This window comes from Lathyrus oleraceus, chromosome 7, assembly GCF_024323335.1.
Source record: "Lathyrus oleraceus cultivar Zhongwan6 chromosome 7, CAAS_Psat_ZW6_1.0, whole genome shotgun sequence".
NCBI classification, from domain to species: Eukaryota; Viridiplantae; Streptophyta; class Magnoliopsida; order Fabales; family Fabaceae; genus Lathyrus; species Lathyrus oleraceus.
This window is the reverse complement of record NC_066585.1, coordinates 78,878,953-78,886,753: the sequence shown is the minus strand read 5'-3', so window position 1 is coordinate 78,886,753 and position 7,801 is coordinate 78,878,953.

Genomic DNA, 7,801 nt, shown 5'->3' with positions numbered 1-7,801 from the left:
GAGAAGCGGCGTGGGGGATTGATCCGATATTGTGCTCAGTTGTTTTACAAATGGTTCATGGGGTATTTGCCTTCCAAAGGTGCCTTTGTCTTCCTTGATCCTACTGTCAAATGGTCAATCAGGTTGATGGGTTTGCGAGCCAATGACATAGCTTGGACTCACAATGGTATGGCTGGACGGGATTTCATTTACAGTTGTGGGAGTCTTCCCAATGTGCCTCTTATAGGAGTTCAAGGTTGCATTAATTACAACCCGGTGCTTCTTAGGAGACAAATGGGATTTGCTGTGGAGGGTGAAGGAGTATTATGGTCAAAAACGCAGCGGAAATTAAAATTTTCTCCTTTAGAGATCCTTACGAATGGTCATGATCAGTGATAGAATATTTACCTCTTGTGACGGTTGAAACCTTTGGTGCAGATCTCTTGTGACGATCAAAACCTTTGATGCAGATCCACGAAGCGATCACGAACGTTGAACGATGACAACGTCTCTACTCAGTCCACACGAACGGATTCCTTCAATCTCAGTGCTAGCTGGTACGAATGAAGGCTTTGAGTGAGAGAGAGAGAGAGAGAGAGAGAGAGAGAGAGAGAGAGAGAGAGAGAGAGAAAACGAAAATAATGCAACCGCTCTTAATGCTTCTGCACAAGGGTTCTATTTATAGAACCACTTGTGTGGGCTTCAAGCTAAAAAGCCCACTTAAGTGTATTTTGGCTCATATCTTATAATATGCCCAAAATCACTTAAGCCCATGGTACCTTACCATATTTTGTATTCTACTCAAGTACACCGTACCTTACGATGTTCTATAATTCACTTAAGGGCACCGTACCTTACGGTATTCCTTAGTTACTCTATCTCTCATCAATCCTTCCTTTGTGTGTGACCCTGTAGGTTTTCGTGACGTTGGCAATTATATTAAATCACGCATTTAACATAATAAACAGTGAACGGTATCTAGCAACACATCACTGCTACCCAAGACACGAAAATGTCATGTGATCTGATAAAACCTTCTGTGATAATACTTATGTGTACAATTACCCTTTTGCCCTTATGTCTATATTGAACACAAGGCATAGACCGTGTCATCCTTATCCAGTTCAATATTGGGCCCATAGACATTTATCCTGTTATGCAGGATGGGCAAATTCCATCTAGGTCGCTCATGCCCCTCAGCATGCTTTGTGGAGTACCCATCAACTGTCTTTATGGTTATCCAGTTACAGACAACGTTGGATCAGCAATAAAGCACTCGACTCTACATCTAGGATCCATAGTGGTTTCAGGTCGAAGAGTGGTATACACTATTATCACCATGAGAATAACTTATGACACTTTGCATAACTTTCTATATAGTATTCTCATAGCGGGTCAATCCGGTATAAATATTACTCCTAATATTCATACCTATGTTTAAGACTTGATAACTCTTTATCGATGATCCATGAGATGTGATCATCAGTCTACAAACATAATAGTCTTAATGCTTTAATGTTATCCCACTTCACACTAAAGCTCGACTACAGATACTTTAGGAATAATGTCCTTATGTTTAATGTGTTCTCATGATTAAGTCACACTTAATACATTAAACGGATTATCTATTCCAGGGACTTTATTAATCAACCATAATAAAGAAAATGCCTTTTATTATTAATAAATAATTCGATACAAGCACCAAAAAGTATTGGCCTCTAGGGCTTACACCAACAGAGGGTCCACCCCTTGGGCGCGAGATTCAGGAGTCTTTCTACTTCCCAATTGAGGGTAATCAGCCAAAGTTGAGGCAAGTGTCTGATGAGTGGCGTGGCATTCAGAGGAAGGGCAAGGTTCCTTTTGGTAGGGTTAATAGCAGGTCTTTTCCTCCATTTGATGATTGGCTCAGGAAGAGGATTGAGCTCACACATCTACCATTTCCTGGGGGTGATCCTTGGTGTCCATTGATTGAGGGGCCATGTTCTTTTGTCAGCATGGAAGAGTTCCTTGAGATGAAGAAGGCCAGAGATCAGCTGCAAGCAGAGAAGACTGAATTGGAGATGAGTGTTGCTATAATCCAAATGGCTAATCAGGAAATCAAAGGGAAAATAGAAGACCAGGATAAGAGACATGCCATTGAGGTGAAGCGCTTTGAGATAGACACCGCTTATTACCGCAAGATTAGCCAAGCTTTGAAGTCATCTACAAAGGAGCACGACATTACCAAGGAGAAGTTGGCTAGAGCTTTGAGGGTTATTGAGGATGAGAAGAGGAGGCAGATCCTTGTGAAGACTCAGAGGGAAGCCAGAGTCAAAGTCCTTATCGCCGAGTGGGAAGTAAAGCTGAAGGTTAAGGAAGCTGAGAAAGCGAAGATTATTGCTGAGAGAGATCACTATCTTGCTGAGAGGGATCATTATTTCCGACAGATGAAGATTCACCAGAAGGAGATAGGAAGACTGCAGCAGGAGAACACTGAGCTCAGGTTTGCCGTGAAGTTTACCAAGATGGTTAATGATGCAGAGCCGTCTGTGGGACCTTCTTCAGTGTAGACTTTTGTTATTGTGTTGGATTACCGTCAGGCCTGTTGACGGAATTCACTTGCTTGTATTTTCTTTATGATTCTGGAGAATTATAATTTGATTTTTGTATCGGCCGGATGTATGACTCTTGCACGTGTGGTGCATTTTTGATATACAGTGGTTGTTATCATTCAGTGATTGATCTTCAAGCTTTATTTGCTTTCCTATATGCACTCACATAGCACACACATGGTCAGGTGATATCTTTGCTAAATCATAACTCTCTGCTTTGTATGGCGAAATCAGATGATTGATGTTAGAATGTTGTTGTCGACTTATTATCTGTCTCGATGAAACCAGGATCAAAAGACAGAGTGTTCCTCATATGGATAGACATTGCATTCATGCATGAATCATAATAACTTGTCTTCTATTTTGCAGGTGTCAGTTTCTAACGTGCTTGTTTGTTTCAGGAATCATTGCTCACGCACGTAGAATCATTCCCTTGCACGTAGCACGTCCACACAGATACCCTACCAGGCGCAACAAATCCAAGCTGATGGATATACCCAACGCAGATATTCTCGAATTGAAGGAGAAAATGGGTGAGCTGATAAACGTCATGCAAGGGTTGGCCTTGGGGCAGAAAGCACTTGCTGATAAGGTGGAAAAGCTCGAGCGGGCTTCGGCTGCCAACAGTGGTAATAATCAGGAGGGTGTGTCCAACATGGTCTCGGTGGATCAAGAGATGGAGGAGATCTCAGAAAGAAGACTATTGCTGGGGTGGTAATCAATAATGGTGGTGGTTTTGGTGCTGCTACAGGCGGTGGACCAGGTCCGGTGGGCAACAACCTGAAGGATAGTCTGTTTCCTCCTTTCTTTGGGGTTGGGGAGGATAGAGAGGAAGACCAGTTCTCCGTGCTGAATGAACAGTTTGGTCAGTACGGTGTCCAACCACCCAACAAAGAAATTCAGGTGCTGGCTGAGAAGATCAGGGCTCTGGAAAGCTATGCTACTCCGGGGGTTATCAACATGTCGAACATGGGGCTAGTTGAGGGGATTGTGATCCCGCAAAAGTTTAAAGCGCTTGCGTTTGACAAGTATAATGGGAGTTCTTACCCGGAAACTCATCTCAAGGCTTTTGTCCGAAAGATTTCTGCTTATACAATGGACCAGAAGCTTTGGATGTACTTCTTCCAGGACAATTTGTCTGGTGGGTCTCTGGAATGGTATACCAAGTTGAAGTCTTCGGATATCAAGAGCTGGCAGGATCTCGGGGATGCGTTCTTTAAACAGTACCAATTTAATGTTGACATGGCTCCTAGCCGTACCCAGCTGCAGGGTATGTCTCAGAAGCCTAGTGAAGGGTTTAAAGAATATGCACAGAGATGGAGGGAGTTGGCGGCCAGAGTCCAACCTCCGTTGGTAGATCGGGAAATGTCTGATCTGTTTATGGGTACCCTTCAGGGGACGTTTGCAGAAAGAATGGTAGGATGCCCGGTTACCAACTTTGCTGACATTGTAGTGGCTGGAGAAAGAATTGAGAGCTGGTTGAAGCTGGGGAAGATACAGGGTAGTGCTTCGTCGTCTGGATCGAAGAAACCCTTTGGTAATGGCCAGAGAAAGAAGGAGGGTGATACAAGTGTTGTGTATGCCCAGAGGGGACAAAGTAGGGATCGTTACTACCAGCACACTGCTGCGGTAACAATTCCTGCTGATAATCAACCGCAACAACAACCGCAACAGCAACGGCAGCCGTTTCAACAGAGACCGCAGAGGGCCGGGTATCAGGTGAGAGGGCGAATGAATGATCGTCAATTTGATAGACCACCTGTGACCTACTCATTCTTGCTGAAGAAGTTGAAAGATTTGGGGTTGGTCCAGCTGAGGACGTTGGCTCCGTTGAGACCCGATCAGAGGCCGACCAGTTTTGATGAGAACGCCAAATGCGAATTCCACTCTGGTGCCCCTGGACACAATGTGGAGAATTGTAAAGCTTTTAAGCATGTTGTCCAGGACCTGGTGGATTCTAAGGCAATCAATTTTGCACCATCTCCGAATGTGAATGCTAATTCCATGCCCGCGCATGGTCAGATGGGGGTGAATGCAATTTTTTAGGATAAGGGCCGAATCTGGATGATGAATGTGGACTAGTTGAAGACTCCTTTGGCTGAGGTCAAGAGGCGACTGTTGAAGAATGGGGTCTTCCCGGGTTGTGTTGATTGTTGTGTTGCATGCACTGTTGCCCCTAATGGGTGTGTATTGTTGAGGGAGGCTATCCAAAGAATGATGGATGAGGGAAGCCTCAGATTTGAGAAGATTGGTTTGGAGAGGGAGGATATCTCCACCATAACCATTTACTTTGACCCGATCGATTTGTTAACGCTGGCAGATGCGGCTCCGGTTACTATCACGGTACCTGGGCCTATTCCTTATGACAACGACGATGCTGTGTCATGGGATTATGGTGGAGAGGTATACTGTAATGGAGAGAAGCAGGAAGATCAAGCCGCAGGTGAAACCACCGTTTCAAAGGTGGATAATGTCGGACCCAGTGGTTTCACTCGCAGTGGAAGGTTGTTTGCACCTGATGCTTTGAGGAGTGGGGAAGGAGAGAGAGAAAAGAAAGATAAGGCCGAGGCTTTAGCCAGGGCAAGAGGGAAGCAGGTGGTAGGCGAGGGTACTCCTGTGGTGACATAGGCGCCCGTGGGGTCGGAAAGAGAACTTGATGATGAAGCTGAAGAGTTTTTGAGGATCATTAAGAAGTCTGAGTATAAGCTTGTTGACCATTTGCAGCAGACGCCGTCCAAAATCTCAATCTTATCTCTGCTACTGAGCTCAGAGGGGCATAGAGAGGCTTTGTTGAAAATACTGAAAAGAGCCTATGTTCCTCAAGAGATCACAATTAATCAGTTAGAGACGGTGGTGTCAAACGTCAATGCCAGCCATGGGCTGGGTTTCACTGATCTTGATCTGACTGTAGACGGGCGTAATCACAATAGGGCCTTACACATTGCTATGGAATGTAAAGGAGCAGTGCTCTCGCACGTTTTGGTGGATACCGGCTCCTCACTCAATGTGTTGCCTAAGAAGGCCCTGGCGAAGCTGGACTGTGAAGGGTTGATCTTGAGGCCCACAGACCTGATAGTTAGAGCCTTTGATGGTTCGAAGAGGGCTGTGTTTGGGGAAGTGGAGCTCCCTGTGAAGATCGGGCCCGAGGTGTTTAAGTCTGTATTTTATGTCATGGATATTCAGCCGGCATACAGTTGCCTGTTGGGTCGCCCATGGATACATGATGCTGGGGCAGTGACCTCGACTTTGCACCAGAAACTGAAGTATATTTGGGATGGGCAGGTCGTCACGGTTTGTGGGGAGGAAGATATATTCGTCAGCCACCTATCATCGTTCAAATATGTTGAGATGGACAGTGAGATATTTGAGACACCAAGTCAAGCATTCGAAACCGTCAAGGTGGAGAATGTTGTTTTTGTCAAAGAAGAGAAGAAGCCGTCCATTTCTTCGTATAAGCAGGCCGCCGAGGTGGTGAACAATGGAGAGGCCCCAGGTTGGGGAAAGATGATTGACATCGCCTCCAAAGAAGACCGGTTTGGGGTTGGTTATCAGCCGGGCCGAGGCTCATCGGGTCAGAACAAGGGCCGTCATCAGCCGTTCACGTTCACCAGTGCTGGAATGCTGGATCCAGATCGCATCTGTATGATGGGTGAAGAAGCTGACAGTGACTGCGAGCTTGATCAGTGGATAAAACCGTGCGTACCAGGGATGGAGATCCAGAATTGGAAGGCCGAAAAGATCATCACTATCACTCTACGTGAAGAGTAATATTTCCTGTTTTTCAATTCTGTCTGCATGAAAGCCATACGTTTTGCCCGAAACGTAATGGTTCATTGTAAGGGCCACCTCATGTGTTTCATTTTGCAATATTTGCATCATAAATAAAAGGATGTTTTTCATTAAAAGCGGTGTTCCCTGTTTTTCATTTATTTTTGCAGTTTAATAAAAACAAAAATAAAAATGGCAATGTTTGTTTTCATTTTCCTTTTAATTTGCTTTGCTCCGGTTCTAAAGCAATGCATGAATCAACATTCATGCAGTTGCGATCTTTCTCCGGATCTCATTGATAACAATCCTGTTACACCCTCATATGACTTCGACAATCCGATCTATCATGCCGAAGAAGAAGGCGAAGAAGATTGTGAACTGCCGGAGGAATTAGCAGGGTTGTTATAACAAGAGGAAAAGGTGATTCAGCCGCATGAGGAGCAAGTTGAGATTGTGAATCTGGGTACCGAGGAGGTCAGAAAAGAGGTGAAAGTTGGGGCTGCTTTGGAGGTGAATGTCAAGAGCAGAATGGTAGCGCTGTTGAAAGAGTATGTTGATATCTTCGCCTGGTCTTATCAAGATATGCTAGGGTTGAATACCGATATCGTTATGCACAAGCTACCGTTGAGAGCAGACTGTCCTCTAGTGAAGCAGAAGTTGCGCAGAACTCGACCCGAGATGGCCATGAAAATTAAAGAGGAGGTTCAGAAGCAGTTGGATGTTGGTTTCCTAGCTGTTACTAATTATCCACCTTGGGTCGCGAATATTGTGCCGGTCCCGAAGAAGGATGGGAAGGTGAGAATGTGCGTGGACTATCGAGATTTGAACAGAGCTAGCCCGAAAGATGATTTTCCATTACCTCACATTGATGTGTTGGTGGATAATACAGCTCAATTCTCGGTGTTTTCCTTCATGGATGACTTTTCTGGCTATAATCAAATCAAAATGTCACCAGATGATATGGAGAAAACAACGTTCATCACACCGTGGGGCACTTTCTTCTATAAGGTGATGCCATTCGGTCTCAAGAACGCCGGTGCAACCTATCAGAGGGCTATGGTGACTTTGTTTCATGATATGATTCATCATAAAATCGAATGCTATGTTGATGACATGATAGCAAAGTCCCAAACAGAAGAGGGGAATTTGGTAGATCTGGCCAAGTTGTTTGACCGGCTGAGACAATTCAGACTGAGGTTGAATCCGAACAAGTGCACTTTCGGAGTGCAGTCCGGTAAATTGCTGGGGTTTATTGTGAGCAAAAGAGGAATCGAGGTTGATCCTGCTAAAGTAAAAGCAATACGAGAAATGCCTGAACCGAGAACAGAAAAGGAGGTTCGTGGTTTCTTAGGTAGATTGAACTACATTTCACGGTTCATATCTCATCTAACAGCCACGTGCGAACCTATATTCAAGTTGTTGAGAAAAGATCAAATGGTCAGGTGGAATAATGATTGCCAAAC